The sequence below is a fragment of the Vipera berus genome, assembly GCF_964194415.1.
Source record: "Vipera berus genome assembly, chromosome: 2".
Taxonomy (NCBI): Eukaryota; Metazoa; Chordata; class Lepidosauria; order Squamata; family Viperidae; genus Vipera; species Vipera berus.
In genome coordinates, this window is record NC_138203.1 from 226,596,962 (window position 1) to 226,621,729 (window position 24,768).

The following is a 24,768-nucleotide window of genomic DNA, read 5'->3' on the forward strand; positions in this document are numbered from 1 at the left end:
CAGGGGGAGGGCCTTCTCTGTGGGCGCTCCGGAACTATGGAATCAGTTACCGGTAGAGCTCCGGATGGCGCCCGATCTTCACTCCTTTCGTCGCGATCTCAAGACGTTTTTGTTTGTACAAGCCGGCCTAGCCTGATGGGGGATTGGTGGGGTTTTTTTATTCTTGTATTCTTAATATTATCTTTGGGGTTTTATAATTGTAATATATTAATTGTTTTAAAATCGGGCAATTATTTAATTTCCTTTTAATATTTGTAACTCTGTATTTTATTCTTGCCCTGTGAACCGCCCTGAGTCCTCAGGGAGAAGGGCGGTATAGAAATATTATTAAATTAAAATTAAATTAAATCTCCTAGAAGAAATTTGTTCAAAGTATCCATTGTGACAAAACTTCATTCCAAAGTCAGATGCCTTGTGTGTACTGATTATGCATCCTCTGACTTAAAGTCCCACTTCATAAAATATGTTCCTCTTTCCCTTGCCTTCCGTTGCCTGGTATTGCTTGTAGTTAAAGACAGTTGTTATTTTGTTGATAGATTACTTATGACTTATGACCATTTGTCACACTTAATGACCATTGCAGCATCCCCATGGCCACTTGATCAAAATTGAGATGCTCAGCAACTGGATTGTATTTATGAGAGTTGCACTATTGGTGTGATCACATCTTACAACCTTCTAGCCAGCAAAATCAAAGGGAAAGCCAGATTCACTTAACAACTGTGTTACTAATTTAACAACTACAGTGATTTGCTTAAGAACTGTGGCAAGAAAGGTCATAAAATGAGGCAAAACTCACTTAATAAATGTTTCACTTAGCAGAAGAAATTTTGGGCTCAATTGTAGTCATACGTTGAGGACTCCCTGTACCATTCTCAGTTTCTGTTCTGATTGAAGTGACAATGTTGGCAGGTGTATGAACTGTTGCCCATTTTTCACTACAGATTTATCCAAATTCAGTTCAGTATTGATCCAACTCATTTTTCTGTCTAAAGTGAAATCCAAATCATCGTCTCACCAAGTTAGAGTGAGCACGGAGTCTCCGTTTGGTTGCCTATTTTTACCTTGACATATTTTCCAACTTTTATTTCACAGAGGAAGAGAGTATCATATATCAATTAGAGTTAGTCTGAAGTGGCTGGACTAGAGAGCAGAGATAAGACTCTAAAAACTCCTGTACTAACATGGTAAATCAGACAATTTCATTGTTAACAAAAGGTACATATTTTAGGGCAGAAGAGTCTTCTATGTTTCATTTCCACACCAAAGGGTTATCATAATTTGTCACATTTGAAATTTAACTGTGCTTTGGTTAGGTTTGGTAAACAATAACAACAAACCAAAAGTCAGCAATCACACTCCCTACTTAATTTTGATCTTTTGTTCATATTTGGTAAGGATGCGAGCTGTGAATCAAATAGTTTAATATAATCTTACCACATCTATGAACACATATTACTCTGAAAATTAATTACCCTTAAGATAAATTACAGGTTGTAACTTAGAAGGGCTTAAGGGTGGCTAGGAGAAAGTCAGTTTCTGTTCTGCAATCAGAACAAAATTTACATAAATATACTACAGATTTATTTCCTTTATAAGTTTTACACAGTTTAATAGATATTGAGGAAATTACATGAAATACATCCAATGAAGCTATCCAAGTTAATCCGTTAGAGTTTGAATTTCTTCCATAGAAAAGCTCCACACATCTGGTGAAATGTGTTGTAGATCAATGAGCAGCAGGATTAGAAGTGAGAGGTAGGTGGGAAAAATCCTAGATTTATTTTAAGTTACATTGAAATGTAATTATAATTTACTACTTTTCATATATTTACTTCCCATTGTGACACATTATGAATGTAGTTCGGGATCAACCCGAGATAGCATATACATTGCTGAATCCAAAATTTAGGCACAGGACACTCTTTCAAAGGGGTAAATGCCTGAATATCTATGGATATTTGAAAGAATTCTTAATAGTCATGCAGGATGATAGTTTACTAATTATATGAGGAAGCAGAATAGGACCAATTTTCCTATCTTGCAGAGTTAGAAATACAGTTTCCTTTTTGTATTGATGATAAGGGATGGGTAGAGAAATTAAGGGAGAAGACAGCAGCGGTCTTCTGTTATGATCCACATCATCTCCAGGAGGCAACATATCTTTGGATATCGCTTTCTGAATAACAATAGTTGCAAAGAACTTTGGACAGCGTAGCCTGTTTTTAGGCTTCCCACAATCGTTCATTGGCCAGTGGGGAAAACAGCCTACTAAAGTAGAGAGGTCTTTGATCTGAGATAGCAGGACTCTTGATATTTGTTATATTATTATTTTCCCAGATGATTTCCCCTCTAAGGAGTGTCATGCCCCTTGTGCTCCTAATTTTCAAGCATGCTGATCACTAATGTAGCGTGTATGCTGTAAGTACTCTGTGTACACATTGCTAAACAAAGTGTTAGCTATTCATTTCTATGTTACTGTCCATGGCGTGAACATGATATATGCAGTCTTTTTTCTGTTTCAAGTATGGTGCAAACATTGAGAAGGAGGGGCAGAGAGAAGCAATTTTTCTTTTCCTTATTACTGTGGTCTTTTAAAAAGAGTTCTATTTTACATAAATAAGTTCTTTTTTTTATAAAATATGACCTGAGCTTTGACAGCTACATTACTCCATAGTGATCATTTTTCATGTGGTAAGAATATTAAATTACTTTTTTGCTGAAAGGGTTGGCTCGGGGTACATGGATTTTATTATGGTAGAAACATAACATTTATTTACATGCCCTGTTCCAGTTTGTACTATAAAAACTGTACTGTTTCAGGTATTGAGATTTCTGATACGAATAATGATAAATTCAGTGATCTGTTTATCTGGATTTTCTGTGGGGTCCCTCCACCCCACCTCATTCCTATAATGCATTTGTCACAGTTTCACAATAATTATTTCCTATATCTATGCCTGAAAGGTTTTTAGTCTTTGAAACTAGATGTCAGGCTTCAAACATCTCAGAGCAGATGGGTTTGTAACCTTTGGAGGCCATTGAGGAATTATGAAATGGCTCCTGTAAGAAACCAAGTTCTTACTCTTGGCTTGACAGTAGCCTTCCATAGTTGCCAATGCTTATTAGGTGTTATATGACATTATGAGTGGAATGTCAGGCCGCTGTCTTCAAGATTAGTGATCCTGTTTACTATAGCAAACTGGATTCAATTTGTTAGAACTGGATCCCATAGCTGCTCAACCTCATTAACATACAGGAAAGACTTTGACAAGTTGACTAGTGAAAAGACAGAGTGCAGTTTCATCTAGTATCATGCAGTTAATTATAGGGAATGGTTTGTCAGTCTCAATTTACCCCTACCGGAACTTAGAAAGTAGGCAGGTGGCCTCTCTTGGCACTTGGCAAGCTGCCTAACCACCTGGAAAGCCAAGATTTTACAAAATTACAGTTTCTAGCATTCATATTTATTTGTAAAAATGCCTTTATGGTTCATGCAGTTCTGATAGACATATTTTGCACACACAAAATTCTGGATGGCTTCAAACATGTTAGTTGTTTGTAAAGTTCTAAACACTTGGCTGTTTCTCTGGGCATTTGGGCCAAGAGACTGATGATATGATTTTATGATAGGACTTTATTTATTTAAAATATTTATATAGGGTTAGGGTTACCCATCTTATATCAAACTCTGGACAGTTCCCAATCAACAATTAAAAACAAGAGATTGGCTATAATAACAAAATATTGCAAAACTGTCTATGCTGTACCTCCTTTTCATCTCTAAATACTCAAGCGAATTAGGAAGGTGTCTGCTTGAGCCACTGTCAAATGCTTTATTTTTTCGCAGAAAAAAAAATCAGCCCCATTTGCCTAGGTAACAATTTTTGTATACTTCAATCAAGGCATCTTTCTTACTGTCTGTAAGGGGCATAGTTCATAAGAAATACGGTAGGTTCAACTTCCTAGCTAGATAGTAGAAACCATCCTAGGGTAAAGGAGAATGTAATAAGCACCATCACTTATCCATGACTAATTTGTGTTCAGTGTTTGTTTGTTGACTGGACACACCAGTCTGAGCAGCCTCTTTTTGAAGGCTGTCACAGTCACATCTTAAAATGCCTAATGCAGTCACTGTTGTGGCCCAATCCACTTTCTCCACACCCCATAAATCACCCTGGAAGCATGAAATCTTTTAATGCTAGAAGGAATGCTGGGTCCCCTGAGACTGTCCCTTCATAGATACACATTCAGAGAAGTTTTAGCCTTTTTATTGGCCCTAGTCATCATTTTGTCTCTCTGGATTTACATTGATACATCTCATTCTGGTTTCCTATTAGTGATTTGGATTTCCAACTAAAAGTCTCCCATAGAAAGTATTTCTGAAATTCTGCAAAGATTACTTACTTGAATTCTCTTTTCAGATGCTCTCTGTCCCAATCTCAAATTTCATTACATGTAGAAAAAAGTGGTTCTATAGTTATGAAGTAGATTTCTTGCACTTCTAAATTAACCCTTTCTTTCCTCACAAAATTTTTCTAGTAGGAACGTCTCCCTTTGTTTGCCTTTTTTTTTTGGACAGCAACAGTTTTTCCCTTTTCTCCATTACCTGTATGCCAACAATCGAAATGATTTCATTGTTCTCTATAAAGCTGAGATGTTTGTTGTTGGCGTTCAAATATATTTGGAACTGCTGTTTTAATTCAGGCTTATAATTATATTTATCTTCATTTGTGTCACATAACCATAATAGCCAAAAAAATGTTCCATGCTCAAAACTCAGCTTCTTATAAAAATTCTCCAGGCTCTAAAGTAAATATTACTTTATATAAAGTAACAAAGAGGGATAAAATTCTAAACATAAAAGACAATCCTGTATGTGTGCTTCTTTAAGTAGTTTCTAAAAGTAAATGGAGTTGAAAAACACATAGTATATCCAAGGTAGGCCAGTGTTTCAGGTACCTAAATATTAATCTGAATACTAATCATTCTGATTTTAAATTTTCTCTCCTATTTCTCCAGGAGGGAGGGAGGAGAGGAAGGAAGGAAGGACAAGTATATTTTGTTTTTAAAAATGACAGTGAAAAACTATTAGTTAAGCATCTTTAAGCAAGAAATTAAACCTTTAACAGGATGCTTGCCAACAAAACCCCTTTGCTCTTATTTTGGGAGGATTCCTTTTTTATACTGAAGTGCTGAGTTTCAAGGGTCTAGCTCGCTTACGCTTCTAAACATGATACTCTTGTTTCTTGATGCTGGCTTTTATGTGTGTACTGTATGTGTGTGTAGATATGTATGTGTGTTTAAAGATTGTCTTTTCAGATTTAACACAGCATTTTCTTCAACTGATTCTAGTGGTAATATATTCATCAATAATTTGCTTTCGCTGTTTTGTGGATTTATCTTTGTTTTCCTACCATAAATTCGTAGCAATGTACCTGTGTGGCAGAAATTGGCAATATTTATTGAATTGGTTCAGCATTAAAGAACTCACTTTTAGAAATAGGAGCTATTTTAATATTTTTTTAAACCCGCCAAAATGTTCTCATTGGTCTGAATGCCAGTTTTCCCCTGCATTTACACTTGTTCCCTCAAGATGTAATCTCTCATACCAGATATTACAGTATTCCAAAAATCTCTTCCAGAAGAGATTTAGGGAGCTACAAAGAGAAAGAGAAGTCAAAGAAACCTCCATCTATAAATACACAACAAGACTTTATATACTGGCTGTTGTTAGCTGCAATTAATAATTGGAAGAATTCTAGATTTCTTTTAGCTTGTCAGCAGTTGTTCAACCTGCTGGCAGTCTTCAGAAGCCATCCTATATGAGACCTGGTCTCTCTTCATCCCTCCCTCAGCACTTTTCCATATAATGAAAATATGTTTTTTTTTCTTTTGAGATTCACAATAGTGCTGGTGTTACTTAAGTAGGAATCTCTTCTGTGACAGCCCTGAAGACTGATTTTTCACTACCACTACCAAAGGTTTGCAATCCTTAGCATTTAATTCTGTCAGAAATCAGGGCAGATGCAATAAATCTTCCTGCCCTCTGTGCTGTACAGATTTAATGTTTTCTCTATGAAAATTTTGATTGTGTATATTTTTTACAGATTCTTCCTACACACTCCCCCCCACACACACACATACACTGCGCAAGAAAATTTCATTAATGCACAATAGCACAAATTTTGCTGCCACTTACAAAGGATTTGGTATCTGGGTTTTGTGACATGTCAGCATAATTTGCAGCTGCTCAGAATGGCTTCACATAGTAGATTTACTGCTGTATTAGCTGGGCCGTGGAGCTGCTGTGTCTAAGAGTGCTGGCTTGTGTTTTCCCTGATTTTCTATCACCCTTGCTTCTTGAAAGCAATATGTATAGATAGATGTCAATGTAGATATAGATATGTCATAAGAAGAATGGGGATACCACTGTTTTTTGAGTAGGAGAGATGAAGGGAATGTCATTAATTCATCTATATTAAGGTCAGATTGAACTTTTGTGAATACTTAAGCTTTGACCAGCTGGGAGGCAATGATTCTGAAATTTTGAAAATAGTAGGCCAGCAAAAATGTAGATGTGCTTATGACACAGAGAAAGGTAAAGACAACATGGAATTATATATTCGTGCAATTGTGTGTTGTAGTCTTGGGAAATGGAGGTCTGGTAGTTTTGAAAGCCTCTTAAATTGAGAATCCTGTGTTGAGTAAATGAGTAACACATTTTTGCCTTTGAGAACTTAAATTACTAATGCTCTTTCTTTCAAAAAAAATTCTTTTATGTTCTGAGGTTTTTAAAAGCTTTCAGATGTGTGAATTAGATAGTTATTTATGTTATTGGCAAGTATACAGAGATATAGATTATCAGGGTTAAAAACCTGGGGTGGAGAGTTTGATTCTTTTGGCTTTCTCCTGTACCTTCATTTCCACATAACTATGAAACAATTAGTCACTGAGGGCTTTCTTAGAAGAACTTTGAAGCATAGAGAGGAGAGAATAAATCCCGTCTTTCCCTTTCTTCTTTTTAAAGCCACAGTTCCTTTGATAAACCTTGTTTGGAATATTTAAAGCATCACATTGTTATGAACATGTAATCTAATTCTCTTTAATTAAAGTTGGAGAAAAAGTTTTAATTTTCAGGCTTTGGAAAGCTAGTGTTCAGATCATTAATCTTTAACAAGAAAGCCATTGTTTACAACTTACATATGTCTGCAAGACAATAATAGGATATTTTTTTCTGATGTGATTCAGTAATTTAGAGGAGAATTATAACTGGAAGAAAGAGAGGAAATCCCACTTTTGGGGTATAGAAGAGAAAGGGAAAAAAATAAATCAATTGAATATGAAGACTTTTTGAGCAGAAATTGATTTTTACTGGGGAAGTTGAGAATAGCTGTGAAGTTGATGAGACTTTTCTGTGTAAAATGATGATGTGAACATAAGGGGTTATTCTATTGTGATTGTACATCTGTGTTGCCTCTGTCATTTATCCTTTTATAACAGTCAGTCTTTATATAATTATAGTTTTATAATAGCCAGTTACAGTACTAATCAGTTACATTGCAGAGCTGATGTAATGTTCTAATTTTCTCTTCTGTCTGGTTTGACACAGTAAGCTATGTGACAGCTTTACAGTAAACTGTGCAATGAGAGGATAAACACTGTCTTAAATCATTGAAGCTGAAGTTGTCATTAATTGACTTTTCTTGTAAGTTTCTTTCTGAATATGGATTTTTGTTTCTTAACTGAAGGGGCTCAAGGACTTCCCAGTAAGATCCTTTCTTCAGTTCAGTCATTCACAAAAAGGCAGCGGCATTTAGAGAATACAGGTGTTTTGTACACAGGTAGTTCTCAACTTACATCAGTTGTTTAGTGACCATTCAAAGTTACAACTGCACTGAAAAAAGTGACTTATGACCATTTTTTCACACAAATGACCATGGTCACATGATTTACATTCAGATGTTTGACAACTGACTCACATTTATGACTGTTGCAGTGTCCCAGAATCATGTGATTCTAACAAGCAAAGCCAATGGGGAAATCAGATTCATTTTACAATGGTGTTACTATTTTAACAACTGCAGTGATTCACTTAACAAATTTGGCAAGAAAAGTAAAATAGGGCAAAATTCACTTAACAATTTTTTTTACTTAACATCATAAATTTTGGGCTCCGTTGATCTGCTGTTTTTGTTTTATTTATGTGTATTTATATTTCACCTGTAAATAACTCAAGGTGCCAAACATAGCTAATACTCTTTATCTCCTCTTATTTTTCACACAATAACAACCCTATGAGGTGAGTTGGGCTGAGAGTGACTGACCCGAAAAACCCAGCTAGCTTTCATGGCTAAGACGAGATTAGAACTCACAGTTTCCCTGTTACTAGCCTAGTACCTTGACCACTAAACCAAACTGTCTCTGTTTCTGAACACTTATTTTCTAACTTTTTCTGGTTTGCGTTGAATGAATCTGTTTAAATGTTTCCTTACATCCATGGTCTTCTTACTCTTTGAAATAATTAGTATTGAATGCAAACATTTTGTGGTATTATATACATAAATATGCAATTTGACTTGTCAAATTTCAAGGCTATAATTATCTCAGTTATGGAACAATCATTTCAAAATTCCTGGAGCCATCTTATTTCAACTTGATAAAGTTGAGGTAGTCTGTTGGAGGAGGAATATTCTCTATTTTAAAATTTGTGTCTTTGATATTGGAATGGCTGCCGATCGTATAGATTATATTTCATGTTTATATGGTTTTACGATTTTATTTTCTATTTTTTTAAAAATAGTGAACAGTAAATTCCATTAGTATTAAGCTATAATATTGAAAGTTAGGGTCTAGAAATCTAGACTCTATCTTAACATTTGTTCCAAAAGAAGAAATACTGAGTATTTTTGTACCAACAAAATTTATAGTTTTTTTTCCTGAAAAACATGTTCTTTAAAAATAAATAGGTCTTGCATATTTTCCTAACCCATTTGGTATGACTAGATATTGCCGTCACTTTCCTTATAAGAACTTTTGATATTTCTTTATTTTATCTCAGTATATTAAGCATTAAAGCTGTTGCAATAGGATGCAACTGGCCAATACAAGCTCACTTGCTGTGCCCAGAAAGAGTCATCTGACTCCTGATAACCAATAAGGGAAAAGAAGGGTGTTCTGTCAGGGTTGGATGGAAAATATTGGTATGGCGTTTGTGGGAGAGTTGGAGTCTGGGGATGGAGGAGTGACCTCAGGCAAGGTTAGAAATTGAGTGGTTTGGTTTTAATTAGAATTGTGTGTAGCTTTTATTTTATTTTATCATTTTATCCTGTGTGTTGTATGAAGAACCCTGTCTTCTTTAGGTATCTTTGATAAAGTTGATTTTTGTTCAACACCTGGAAGTAGCCAATTGCTTTTTCATGTGGGCCTCAGCTTAGCTGAGCTTCTGTCTACCAAACAAACTTTTTTGGTTTGTTTTTTTTCCCTTTGGAGTTTAGCCAAACCCAGGGTGGGGTAAAGATTTTCTCTTCAATCCTCTCCTGCTGTGGAAAGGAGAAACTGGTTTATAGTGAAAGGCTGGTGGTAGCAGGGAGACCTATTTTTCCAGTCACTGTTCACTCACAGGTGCGGTTACCTCATAACTGAAGTACTTAGAGGAGGGTCTAATTCAACCCTAAGGGCGCACATTTCCTTTATTTCAGCTACAAAGGGCTTTCTACTGAACACATGCAAATAAAACACCAGAAACGATAAATTTGCAATTTGTTAACTTCAGACACATAATGGATAAATTCCAATTTTGGTTGTGTGTGTGTGTGTGTGTGTGTGTGTGTGTGTGTGTGTGTGTGTGTGTTTGTGTGTGTGTTAGTTATTAAGTATTTGTTAAGTATTTTAGAATACCTTGCTGGCCCAAATACGGGCCAAACCTTATTGCCTTTATCAGCCTAACATAAGGCCATCCACAAGCTGTAGTCACAACTGTGACAGCTCATTATTTGTGTAAATTTTTTGGATTGGATTTTTTGGATCCCTTTAATTCTTTGTTAGCAATCCAATTTTTTTACATATATATATATATTTGTTTGTTTGTTATATATATATATATATATATATATATATATATATATATATATATATATATATATATATATATATATATGTATGTATGTATGTATGTATGTATGTATGTGTATGTGTATATGTATATGTATATGTATATATATGTATATATATAGATCTTTGGTCATTCAGGTTTTTCCCCACGTAGAATTGAAGGTGTAAGAGCAACGTTTCGACAAAATCTCAGCCGTCTTCCTCAGGCTGGTGGCTTCAGCTTCGTTCTTCTGGGAGAAGTGTGTGGTAGTGGCTGTTTGTTCCTCTTTTTTAAACTGCCAGAGGGGGTGTGTTCTGTGGGTGGAGGTGTGCTCTGATTGGGTGGGGGGTTAGCTGTGTTCTGATTGGGTGGGAGTGTGTTTTGAATGGGGGCTGTGTTCTGATTGGGTGGGGATGTGTTTTGAGTGGATGGGCTGGTCTCAGCTGCCAGCCTTAGACCTGAACTGGTGAGTTGTGCTGCTTTTGTTTGGCTCCATGTTTGTGGTGGTGCCGCCATGTTTTTATAGTGGGTGTCAGTTTGCTTATTGTGTGGTTTGGAGGGGTTTAAAGTGGCTGATGTTGCAGCTGTAGTTAGGTTTCTGTTTTGTGGTTGTCGTTATCGTTGTGGGTTCGGATTTGCTTTTTGAATGGTTGTGTGGTGGTGATGTCATGTGATGTTATCATGAGTTTGAGTCTGGTATCATTCTTGGTGGTTGGGACTCGTCTGTCAGTCAAGGCGGGTTTCCAAATGGCTGGTAGGTGAGAGGTATCATCTCGTTTGTTCATGCTGTGGGGGCGTTTTTCTATCTCAATGGCTTCTCTGATTATTCTGTTGTTAAAATGTTCAATTTTGGCGATAGTTTTGGTTTTTTTAAAATCAATTTCATGTCCCGTGGCTTTAAAGTGTTGGAACAGGGATGAAGTTTGTTCTCCCTTTCTGAGTGAGTTCCTGTGCTCTTCAATGCACTTATTCTTCTGTTGGTCTGTCCGATGTATGTGGTGGGGCAGGTGGTGCATGGGATTTCGTATACTCCTTGGTTTTCTAACCCAATTATGTCTTTGGGGTTTCTTAGGATGGTGGATATTTTTCTGTCTGTGTAGAATGCTGTTTTGATGTTGTGTTTTTGGAGGATCTTGCTGATTCTGTCTGTGGTCCCTTTTAAGTATGGGAGGAGGGCTTTGCCATTTTCTTGTTCTCTGTCTTGGGTTTTTGTGGGTGTCTCTCTTCGGATTAAATTGGTAATCATGTTTCTTTGGAATCCATTGGCTGTTAGTACATTAGTGAGAGTGTGTAGTTCGGTTTTTAGGTGTTGTTCGTTAGCTAGGTGTTTTGTTCTGGAGATGAGTGCCTTGGTTACGGAGTTGATCTGTGCTGGGTGGTGGTGTGAGAGTGCGTTCAGATAGCGGTTTGTGTGTGTTTTTTATATACTGTATATACTTGAGTATAAGCCAAATTTTTCAGCCCACTTTTTGGGCTGAAAAATTCCACTTCGGCTTATACTCCAGTGAACAAAAAAAACTTACTGAGGACTTGTGCGCGGCCGAGGCTTTGGTGCTTCCGGGATCGCGCGCACCTCTCCCAAGCCAGGTAACACAAAGCGATCGGGCCTTTCCTCCCCCCCCTTTCCCTCCCCCCTCCTGCTCTAGGGCAGAGATCCCCTTCCTGCCGTGAAACCAGTTCTTGCAGGCGTCGCACTCGATCATGAAGCGGGTTACATCGTAGGGCAGCCAGGCAGCGGAAAGAAGCAGGCAGGCAGGGCACGGAGGTCCGGAGACCTGCCGACGTTTGGGGAGGTTTGGGGAGGTGCGCGCGCACCTCCCCAAACCTCCCCAAACTTCGGCAGGTCTCCGGACGGCGGCGGCTTGGGAGAGGTGCGCGCGATCCTGGAAGCACCGAAGCCTCGGCCGCGCGCAAGTCCTCGGTAAGCTCCGGGCGGTCACTTGCTTCGTGTCTCCTGAGGGAAGGGGGGGCGACTGGAGCGGGCGTGTTTCCTCGCCTGCTGGGCACCGCGATTTGCCCGGGGAACGCGCGGGCCCCGAATGGCAGCGTGGAGCGAGGAAGCGGACAGCCAGGGCTTCCCCGAGAGCCGCGGCCACACAGGGTATTCCTGTGTATTCAGGCTTGCAAAATGGCGGATCGAGCCTCTGCTGGCGGCAGAGGCTTGCAGAGCGCGGATCCAGCCTCCGCCGGCGGCGGAGGCTTGCAGAACGGCAGATCCCAGCCTCGGCTTATACTTGAGTCAATAATTTTTTTCAGGTTTTTGGGGTAAAATTAGGGGTCTCGGCTTATACTCGAGTCGGCTTATACTCAAGTATATACGGTATGTATATGTTTTCTGAGGTTTTCGCGGGTGTTTGTATGTAGATCTTTGGTCGTTCGGGTTTTTCCCCACGTAGAATTGAAGGTGTAAGAGCAACGTTTCGACGAAATCTCATCCGTCATCCTCAGGCTGGTGGCTTCAGCTTCGTTCTTCTGGGAGAAGTGTGTGGTAGTGGCTGTTTGTTCCTCTTTTTTAAACTGCCAGAGGGGGTGTGTTCTGTGGGTGGAGGTGTTCTCTGATTGGGTGGGTCTAAGGCTGGCAGCTGAGACCAGCCCATCCACTCAAAACACACCCCCACCCAATCAGAACACAGCCCCCATTCAAAACACACCCCCACCCAATCAGAACACAGCTAACCCCCCACCCAATCAGAGCACACCTCCACCCACAGAACACACCCCCTCTGGCAGTTTAAAAAAGAGGAACAAACAGCCACTACCACACACTTCTCCCAGAAGAAAACAATTATGATTCAAAGTAAGGATTCGTAACTTGTCAATTATTCAATCTGCCTGTGCTGGTTTTGCAACCCTGAGCTCATATATTCTGCTGTTAAAGCAGATATTATATCTATATCTATCTGCATTGTATTCCCCTAGAGAGTTCCCTATGTTTTTCATAGCATAAGCAACAGAAGCCTTGATCATTTATATAGACCTGAGTGGGATAAGTATTTATAGAGAAGAATTTAAAAAAAAAAAAAAAACAGTGTCTCCTGCCTTGAAATTCACAAAAGAAGAAAGAGTTATAAATTTTAGGGAACTCAGCTAGGTAGCAGCTCTTAGATTAGCTAGAAAAGCTAAGCAGCTTCAAACCTAGCTAATTGTTAGACAGGTGGTAACCAGGCTGCAGGCTAGTCAGCGTAGTTAAAAACATTCTAGAAGAACCCCTTTCTGTATTAGTGCCCTGAAAACTACATGCCCATGTTGTCACTAAGGGTGAAACCACTTGAAAAAGACATTACTTATGGAATACTATTAAATAAAGCATAAACACATTTGTATACAATTATAGTTAATTTACGTATAAAAAGAATAGCCTGATTTTCATTAAAAATAACCTTAAAACAGGATATAGCAATACAGACCAATGAAACAATATGAAATAGCTTCAGTTAAAGGAATCAGCCAAGAACAACAACTGTAATATATTAAATGCTGCAGACTGATGTCAACCATAAGAGTTATTCTCTTTTTCAGTTGTGTTGAATGGTGAGATACCTGCACTCTTATTGTAATTGTTAATAATTTGGGTATGTTTATTTTAATATCAGCTTACTCTTAAGCTTATGGTAAAAAGTTTGCCTAAAATCATAAAACAGTGTCTCTTGATGCAATGTATGCAGAATGGCTGTAAATAATTTTTAGATTGCTGTGAAATTGTTTCTGGCATTGTCCGTGGAAATTTCCCAAGTAACTGAGAAACTTTCTAAACTTTAATTTTACTAGTGTAGACTCTGAAGGCACTAATCCTCTTATGAAATTACTGCCAAATTTGAAAAGTATTTGTTAATATGCAGCTTATTTTCCAGATCTTGCAAAATCAGTTTCATTCCAGTATCTGAAAAAGCATAGTGCAGAGCTTTTTTTTTAAAGACAAACAAAGCATTCTGAAGCTGAAACAATCCCCTCACAAGAAAAAATGTAAATCATTTGAGGTTGTTAGATTGGTTTGTACCTGATATAGAGAATGAATACAGGTATCTTGTCAAATCAGAAAAGTTTAAAAACAGATAAAAGTATTAGATAGTTAACTGTAGAATTTGATCCGCAAAATGTGATGGTGACACTAACAGGTGGCATGCCACATTCAGGAATAGTTAGGTTATTGAATTGATCTCCCGTACATGTCACCCAGATTGTCTCTGGACAGCCTTGTGGAGTATGTGGGGCTGGGAAGGAAAATAGAATCCTCCAGTGGGTTAGTTCTGTTGACTGCAAGACATTGAGGGATATGTTGCTTGTTACCTTTTTCATTGATTAACTTTGTAGTAGATGTCTACTTACTGTAATTCAAAAACTTGTTGCTCCCTCAGGATTTCTCCATCAGTTTGGCACATTACATGTAATTCTTGCTTACTGTTTGAGGTTGTGATGGTGCTGAATTAATAGTTCCTCACATTTCCAGCCATCATGGTGATCCTTTAGTAATGTGATTAGATCCACCCTAGACTTTCAAGGATTACTGCCTTGTCATGGCAAAGGGGCTTGCGTAATTCAATGAAGCTATGAGCTATGCCGTGCAGGGCCACCCAAGACGGAAAGGTCATAGCAGAGAGTTCTGACAAAACATGATCCACTGGAGAAGGAAATGGCAACCCACTCCAGTATCTTTGCCATGAAAACCCTATGGTCAGTACCAAAAGGCAAAAAGATATGACGCTGGAAGATGAGCCCCTCAGGTCAGAAGGCGTCCAATATGCTACTGGGGAAGAGCAGAGGGCTAGTACTAGTAGCACCAGAAAGAATGAAGCGACTGGGCCAACGCCGAAAGGACGCTCAGCTGTGGATATGTCTGGTGGTGAAAGGAATGTCCGATGCTGTAAAGACTTTCTCCATAGGAACCTGGAATGTAAGATCCATGAATCAAGGAAAGCTGGACGTGGTCAAACAAGAGATGACAAGACTGAACATCGACATCTTAGGTATCAGCGAATTAAAATGGACAGGAATGGGTGAATTTAATTCAGATGACCATCAGGTATACAGTACTACTGCGGGCAAGAATCCCTCAGAAGAAATGGAGTAGCCTTCATAGTCAATAAAAGAGTAGGAAAAGCAATACTGGGATACAATCCTCAAAATGACAGAATGATCTCAGTTCAAATCCAAGGCAAACCATTCAATATCACAGTACTCCAAGTCTATGCCCCAACCACCAATGCTGAAGAGGATGAAATTGACGGGTTCTATGAAGCCCTACAGCATCTTATAGAATTAACACCAAAAAATGATGTCCTTATCATCATGGGGGATTGGAATGCTAAAGTAGGAAGCCAAAAGATAACTGAAATAACAGGCATGTTTGGCCTTGGAGTACAAAATGAAGCAGGGCACAGGCTGATAGAATTTTGTCACGAGAATACGATGGTCATAGCAAACACTCTTTTCCAACAACTCAAGAGACGGCTCTACACATGGACATCACCAGACGGTCAACACAGAAATCAGATTGACTATATGCTCTGCAGCCAAAGATGGAGAAGCTCTATACAGTCAGTAAAAACAAGACCAGGAGCTGACTGTGGCTCAGACCATGAGCTTCTCATTGCAAAGTTTAGGCTTAAACTGAAGAAAGTAGGAAAAAGTACTAGGCCACTCAGGTATGAATTAAATCATATCCCTGTTGAATATATAGTAGAGGTGACAAAGAGATTTAAGGAATTAGATATGATAGACAGAGTGCCTGAAGAACTATGGACAGAGGTTCGCAACATTGTACAAGAGGTAGCAACCAAAACCATCCCAAAGAAAAAGAAATGCAAGAAAGCAAAATGGCTGTCTGAGGAAGCTTTGCAAATAACTGAGGAAAGGAGGGAAGTGAAAGGCAAGGGAGAAAAAGAAAGATACGCCCAATTGAATGGAGAATTCCAGAGAATAGCTAGAAGAGGTAAGAATGCCTTCTTAAATGAACAGTGCAAAGAAATAGAAGAAAACAATAGAATAGGGAGGACCAGAGATCTTTTCAAGAAAATTGGAGAGATGAAGGGAACGTTTCATGCAAAAATGGGGATGATAAAGGACCAAAATGGCAGGGACCTAACAGAGGCAGAAGAGATTAAGAAGAGGTGGCAAAATTACTCAGAAGAACTATATAAGAATGAGCTTAATGTCCCTGATAATCACAATGAGGTGGTCACTGACCTCGAGCCAGACATCCTAGAATGTGAAGTGAAGTTGGCCTTAGAAAAGCTGAGCAACAACAAAGCTAGTGGAGGTGACAGTATTCCAGCTGAGCTATTCAAAATCTTAAAAGACAATGCAGTAAAAGTGCTACGCTCAAATTGCCAGCAAATTTGGAAAACTCAACAGTGGCCACAGGATTGGAAAAGATCAGTTTACATTCCAATTCCAAAGAAAGGCAGTGCCAAAGAATGTTCAAACTATCACACCATTACACTCATTTCTCATGCTAGTAAAGTCATGCTTAAAATCCTACAAGCTAGACTCCAGCAGTATGTGGACCGAGAACTGCCAGAAGTACAGGCAGGATTTCGAAGAGGCAGAGGAACTAGAGATCAAATTGCCAACATACGTTGGATCGTTGAGAAAGCTATGGAGTTCCAGAAAAACATCTACTTCTGCTTCATTGACTATGCTAAAGCCTTTGATTGTGTGGATCATAACAAACTGTGGCAAGTTCTTAAAGAGATGGGCATACCAGACTATCTTATTTGTCTCTTGAGAAACCTATATGTGGGTCAAGAAGCAACAGTGAGAACTGGACACGGAACCACTGATTGGTTCAAAATTGGGAAAGGAATCCGGCAAGGCTGTATACTGTCACCCTGCCTGTTTAACTTATATGCAGAGCACATCGTGAGAAAGGCAGGGTTAGAGGAATCAAAAGTTGGAATTAAGATTCCCGGGAGAAATATCAACAACCTAAAATATGCAGATGATACCACTCTAATGGCAGAAAGTGAAGAAGAACTAAAGAGCCTCTTGTTGCGGGTGAAGAAGGAGAGTGCAAAACTTGGGTTGAAACTTAACATTAAGAAAACCAAGATCATGGCATCCGGCCCTCTCAATTCCTGGCAAATAGATGGGGAAGAAATGGAGGTAGTGACAGATTTTATTTTCCTGGGCTCCAAGATCACTGCAGATGGGGACTGTAGCCAAGAAATTAAAAGACGCTTGCTCCTGGGGAGGAAAGCCATGGCAAATCTAGACAGCACACTAAAAAGCAGAGACATCACTCTTTCAACAAAAGTGCGTATAGTCAAGGCTATGGTCTTCCCAGTTGCAATGTATGGCAGTGAAAGTTGGACGATAAAAAAGGCTGAGCGCCAAAGAATTGAGGCCTTTGAACTCTGGTGCTGGAGAAGACTCCTGCGAGTCCCTTGGACTGCAAGGCGATCAAACCGGTCAGTCCTAGAGGAGATCAACCCTGACTGCCCTTTAGAAGGCCAGATCCTGAAGCTAAAACTCAAATACTTTGGCCACCTAATGAGAAGGAAGGACTCACTGGAGAAGAGCCTAATGCTGGAAAAGATTGAGGGCAAGAGAAGAAGGGGATGACAGAGAATGAGGTGGCTGGATGGAGTCACTGAACCAGTAGGCGTGAGCTTAAATGGACTCCAGAAGATGGTAGAGGACAAGAAGGCCTGGAGGAACGTTGTCCATAGGGTCGCAATGAGTCGGACACGACTTCGCAGCTAACAACAACAGACTTTCAATGCACATGCTGCACAGTCTATCCCTAGACCTTATTATTGTTCTGCAGTGTTCTCTATCCCCTGGGCTTCTTATGCTGTCCATCCTCTGGCCTCCCCCCACTCACGTGTGGCCTGCACTGGGTCTCCCCAGGCATGCCCCAATTCAAGCATGGCTTGTGCTGGACCTCCAGGACCTCTTCCACCCCCAGCCCCACGTAGCACCTCCATGCTTGGACTTCCATCACTTTCCATTTAACAAACCAAATGTCTTGAGCTTACAACAGCAACCAAGACTCTCAGGATTGTCAGTAAGTGATGTGGTTACATAGCATCACACTTTTTATTGCTAGCAAGCTGGTCCCAATTGCCATCATAACCTCAGGATTACCTGTGTATTCTCTTACTTTATTGCCTGTGGGTTTTTGAACTGATTCTTATCATTTAGGGTTGTTTTTCACATTTCTTTATTGAATTTCTGTAACTTGATTTTTTCCATAGACATCTAAGCCAGTAATATACTGCTACCATTACATTACACCATTTTGAAAAACTGCTACATTTTTAAACCTGGAAGAAAGTAACAGAGATGTTCTGGGCTTGAATGTTAATTTAGTCAATAAACTAAGAGGTTGCCCCAGTCTGCCAGCATTGTGACCCCTTTCTGTGGCGTCTTACTCTCATCCCTTTAGACCATTTATGAACAACCACTTTATGGCCAGGGAGTATTATTTTAAAAATTACTTTTGACTCATAGAGCATGACCAATGATGATATCACCATTGGGATAAGGCTAAAATTTTAGGCCTGTTTGGGGGTGGGTGGGTGAGGGGAACATTGGAAGGTTCAGAAGAAATTCAGTATCAAATGTTTTAGGTATAGCAGAGGCTTTAATTGTTGCTCTACTTATCTGAAAAGATTTTTTTCCAAATAATTTTGACTTTTAATGTTGGAGGAATATATTAATAGAGGGATGTAGTTTTCTGTCTCATTTTCCTTTGGGCATGAGGTGGGTGGTTGCTATTATTCTGAGTAAGTATCATGTTAGAAGTAAATAATAAGAATTATGACTCTGATAATTGTGTTTTGATGCCAGACTTCAACAGCCTGGATGTGGATACCTTGGGGAATGAGAATGACATAATAATAATAATAATAATAATAATAATAATAATAATAATAATAATAATAATAATAATAATAATAATAATAATAATAATAATAATAATTATTATTATTATTATTATTATTATTATTATTATTATTATTATTATTTTATTTGTATACTGCCCTTCTCCCAAAGGACTCAGGGCGGTGAACAGGGCAATACATGTTAAAAGACAAGAATAAAAAAATTAAAAGAGATTAAACAAGATGCCCAAAAACTATAACAATAAGTTAAAATACATAAAAAGCAATAAAACCCAAACCCATCACCCATCAGGCCTGGCCTAGAACCAGGTGTTTGGGTCTGATATATATGCCAAAAAAGCCATCCTAGTTACTTTATTACTACTGCAGCGAACAAGTAATAATCAGAAGAAACGTTTGACTGCCTCATTCTGGAGAATCCTCTTAGAGAGGACTTGGAGCTTCTGCAATTTTCTAGAATGACTGGGCATCTGTCTTGTTTTGAGAATTCCTCAGAAATCTTCAGCATGTGCTGATGTGTTTGGTAATCCATATGTATGCCCCAAGGTCTCATATGGAGGTGTTCTTCAAATGAAATATTGGATGGTTTAGCTCCTTTGTATTGTGATTTAGAAAATTGTAGCTTTTGAATCTGCCGCAATTTACCAGCCTTCCCAACTATACTAAGACATATAGTAGAATTCATAAGTAGACTAGCCCCTACTGTAAGATAACACTTTTTCAGATTAATAAAAAATTATTTGGTTGGTTTTTATGTGCCGCCAATCTCATCTGGAGTCGAGTCTGAATGGCTTACAAACATTAAAAGCAGAAACATTAAATGATAAAACAGTAATAGCAATAATCATAGTTATACCAAAAATTTATCATGAAAAGATTAAAAGATTGGGGGATCAGGGAGCGAGAGGACTATAACTATTTGCCATATCCAGATACCACATGTTGGTATCGGAGCGAGAGGACTATAACTATTTACCATATCCAGATACCACAGGCCCACTGGCACAACCAGGTCTTCAGGCTCTTATGAAGGTCAGGAGGGCCAGTGCAGATTTCACCTCAGGGCATATGATGTTCCAAAGGACAGAAACCATGGCAGAAAGGCTCTTCTCCTGGACCCTACCTGCCAGAATTGTTGGCTGCTGGGGTCCATAGCATGCACTCTGTCATATGGGTGGGGAGGTAAGGAATGTTACCTGTCCTTTCCTGTCCTCTAAGGAGATGCATCTGGAGGGACCCATAAGAAGGGCCTTCTCTGTGGTGGCTCCCTCTCTGAAACATTCCCTCAGAGATTAGACTGGTCCCTACTCTAACACTCTTTTGGAAGGCACTGAAGATCTAGTTCTGCCAGCAGGCCTGGGTAACCCAGAGCAGGATAGAGACCAGCAAATGGCTAGTTTAATGTGTGTTGTCACTGGGGTGGGGGTTATTATTTTTCATCTTGTTATTTTATTTTTATAGGGTATTTTTCTATTTATGTAAACTGCTTTGAGTCACCATATGCAATTAGGCAGCAATACAAATTTTCTAAATAAATAAATGGGTGGAGCGCGCCGATCCCATTAGGGTGAGATGGTTCCTCAGATAGCCTGGACCCATGCCATACAAGGCTATAAAGCTAATAGCCAACATCTTGAACAGCACCCGGAAGCAAACTCTTAGCTAATACAGCTTGTAGAACAGCAGTGTAACATCGGCCAGTCTGGGGGTCTCAAGAACTATTCCAGCCACAGCATTCTGCACCAGTTGTACCTTTCAAATTCTCTTTAAAGATAGCCCCATGTAGAACACATTGTTTTTGTACTGGCATGAAATGATTGGTGATTGTGTGCAGGGACTCCTGATTCAGGAAGGGACATAATTGGCACACAATGTGAACTTGTACAAAGGCTCTCCTGCCCACCTTGTCTTCAAGCAGGAATAGAGAGTCCAGGAGAACTCCCGGGACATGCAAACAGTCTGTCTAGGATATTGCAGCCCCATCCAGAAATGTTAAGAATTCTGTATCTTGGAGCTACATGCACTCAAAGCCATTCGATCTTACCAGATTTCAGTTGAAGCTTGTGGTCCCCCATCCAGGCACCCACAGCCTCCAGCACTTTGAAAGGGCAGCAACAGCATCACTTGGATCACTGGAGTGGAGATGTAAAATTGAGTATCACTGGTACACTGATGATATCTCTCAACCGTTGGTGGTAGATAATCTCACATAGATATTTAAAAGCAGTGGAGTGAGTACTGAGCCTATGGGCTGGATTTCTCAGTTCCTAGTAAAACTGATTGAGACCAGGTTTGGAGAAGAGCCAAACCAGTGCAAAAATGTGCCTCCCATCCCCTGTAGCTGGCCCAAAAGGTTACCATGATTGATGGTATTGAAGGCCACAGAGAGGTCAAGAAGAGCAAGGATGGTTGCATTAGCCTTATCTTGCTCTTGCCAGAGATCATCAACAATGCAACCAATACTGTTTCTGACTGAAAGAATCCAGGTAATCAATTTTCTCCAGGATCCTCTAAAGTTGCCAGGCAACCATTTTTTCTACTACCTTCCCTAGGAAGGGAGGAGGAGGCAAACAAGGGCCTCCTTAAAAGGCCCCAGGAACATCTCCTGCAGTGAGGAATTAATCACTGCTTTAACCATCAAGATGGCCACCATCTTGAAGGCTTTCATCAACCAGGAGGGATAGGAATTGACAAGTAGTTGCATTGATAGCATTGAGGGCCCAGTCCACTTTATGAAGTCCAACCTGATTGAACTGTTCCCAGGCATTCCAGATGGACCTGCATCATGTTCTAACTGGGAACGAATATAAGTGACTTTGTCAGGTGTTGAGCGAATTCCTCTGAACATGATCATCCAAGGCCTCCTGGCCTAGGAAGAATTGCGTGATTCAGAGCAGGATGCCTGGGCAACATTATGTGAGTGTAATAAGGATGGAGAAATAGTAATGTTTTGCCACTTTTACTGCCACAATATAAGCCTTGATAACAGCTCTAAATTGTGTCAGGTTGGAGTCATCCTTCATTTTCCTACAGTGGTGCTGAAGGTGTCTTTTAACTCTTTTCAGAACCCAAAGCTCCTCCCTGAATCACTGGGAAAGTTAGGAGCAATGGGTCACAGAGGCTGCACGGGCATGATCCTAATCATAATCATAATAGTAAAGTTGGAAGGGACCTTGGAGGTCATCTAGTCCAACTCCCTGCTCAGGCAGAAAACCCTATACCATTTCAGACAAGTGGCTGTCCAGTCTCTTAAAAACTTCCAGTGTTGGAGCATTCACAGCTTCTGGAGGCAGGTTGTTCCACTGCTAAATTGTTCTAACTGTCAGGAAGTTTCTCCTTAGTTCTAGGTTGCTTCTCTCCTTGACTAGTTTCCATCTGTTGCTTCTTTTCCTGCTTTCAGGTGCTTTGGAGAATAGCTTGACTCCCTCTTCTTTGTGGTAGCCCCTGAGATATTGGAACACTACTATCATGTCACCCCTTACCCTTCTCTTCATTAAACTACACATACCCAATTCCAGCAACCGTTCCCTATATGTTTTAGCCTCCAGTCCCCCAATCATCTTTGTTGCTCTTCTCTGTACTCTTTCCAGAGTCTCAACATCTTTTTTACATCATGGTGACCAAAACTGGATGCAGTATTCCAAGTGTGGCATTACCAAGGTATTGTAAAGTAGTATTAATACTTCACGTGATCTTAATTCTATCCCTCTGTTAATGCAGCCTAGCACTGTGTTGGCTCTTTTGGCAGCTGCAGCACACTGGTGGCTCATATTTAAGGGATTGTCCACTAGGACTCCGAGATCACTCTCACAGTTACTACTATTGAGCAAGGTACACCTATACCATACCTGTACATTTGGTTTTTCTTGTCTAAATGTAGAACCTTGCTTTTTTCACCAGTGAATTTCATTTTGTTGTGCCCAGTGTTCGAGTCTGTCCAGATCCTCCTGTATCTTAAGCCTATCTTCTGGAGTATTGGCTATTCCTGCCAGCTTGGTGTCGTCTGCAAATTTGATGAGTTCCCCATCTATCCCCTCGTCCAAATCGTTGATGAAGATGTTGAAGAGCACTGGGCCCAGAACAGAGCCCTGGGGCACCCTACTACACATTTCCTGTCCAAAGCCTCATCTGTTCTCTGGTTTCAGGTTATCACCAGGAATTTGGCAGGACTGTGTAGCAAGGTAACCAGTTCCCTCTGAAACTACTCAGTTCCATCAGTTGCCCAGGGCAGACCACTCGAATGGGTCTTGCCTCCCTGTGGGGGAGGGCAGCATAAGAGAATATGAAGAATAGAAGGGTGTGATCTGACCATGACAAGGGGGAAATCAACAAATCTTACATCAAGCCATGTTCCCATTGCTCTAACAAGAATAACATATCCAGTGTGTCCTGGGTCAAATGTGAGATGATCTGGGATATGCCTGTGGCTGCCAGGGCAGTCATGAATTCCTGAGTTGCTTCCAAGGCCAAGTTCAGGAGTGGGAGATTGAAGTCCTCCAGGACCATAAGCCTGGGGGAACTGTACTGCTAGGCCTGAGATGGCATCCAGCAGCTCAGGCAGGGAGGTTTGCTGCGTGGTAGGAAGGATGGTAGAAATTAAAAGATGCTTGCTCCTCGGGAGGAAAGCCATGGCAAATCTAGACAGCACACTAAAAAGCAGAGACATCACCCTTTGGCTGAGTGCCAAAGAATTGAGGCCTTTGAATTATGGTGCTGGAGAAGACTCCTGCGAGTCCCTTGGACTGCAAGGCATTCAAACTGGTCAGTCCTAGAGGAGATCAACCCTGACAGCTCTTTAGAAGGCCAGATCCTGAAGCTAAAACTTAAATACTTTGGCCACCTAATGAGAAGGAAGGACTCACTGGAGAAGAGCCTAATGCTGGGAAAGATTGAGGGCAAGAAAAGAAGGGGACGACAGAGAATGAGGTGGCTGGATGGAGTCACTGAAGCAGTAGGCGTGAGCTTAAATGGACTCCAGAAGATGGTAGAGGACAGGAAGGCCTGGAGGAACGTTGTCCATAGGGTCGCGATGGGTCGGACACGACTTCACAGCAAGCAACAACAGGGAGGATAGTACATCATCAACCCTCCCAACTGATCCTGCGAGCCCAACTTCAGAGACAGTGTCTCACAGCTGGAAACCTGGGAAGCAAGACCAGAAGAGTTTTGGAATCGTTTGCCGGTTGAGCTCCGGATGGCACCCGACCTTCGCTCCTTCCGACGCGATCTGAAGACTTATTTGTTCGAACAAGCCGGCCTGGCCTGATGGGGGATGGGTTTGGATTTTATTGTTGTTTTAAATGTATTTTAATCTATTGTTGTAACTTGGGCATCTCGTTTAATTCTTTTTTAATTTTTGTATTTTTGTACTTTTATATGTTTGCCCTTTTCACCGCCCTGAGTCCTTCGGGAGAAGGGCGGTATACAAATAAAATTATTATTATTATTATTATTATTATTATTATTATTATTATTATTATTATTATTATTATTATTATTGTTGTTGTTGTTGTTGTTGTTGTTGTTGTTGTTGTTGTTGTTGCTCCATCTCACGTACTCTGGGATCTCAGCTGGTTCCAAATGCTAAACATGGGTAGACACATCTCCAAGAAGGCACTCTGAGCCAGCCAGGTCTCAGTGATGCAGGCCACATCAACCTGCTCTTCTTAAATAAGGTCTTAGATGCGGGGAGCCTTATTAACCGATCTGACATTCAGCATCTGCAGCTGAGCCGCAGGGCATTTGAGGGTATGCTGTACAAGAGCTAGGTGTAAACTCGGGTCCAGAATACACTAACAGTTCTACAAATCGGCGTCTTCTCTTGTGACA

The 24,768-nt window shown here is 40.0% G+C and overlaps 1 protein-coding gene across 2 annotated transcripts in view; it reads left to right on the plus strand.

Moving 5' to 3' along the window:
* The window catches only part of ATG7 (autophagy related 7), a 105,869-nt gene that overhangs the window by 40,582 nt on the left and 40,519 nt on the right, over window positions 1-24,768 (plus strand). The window lies entirely within an intron of this gene.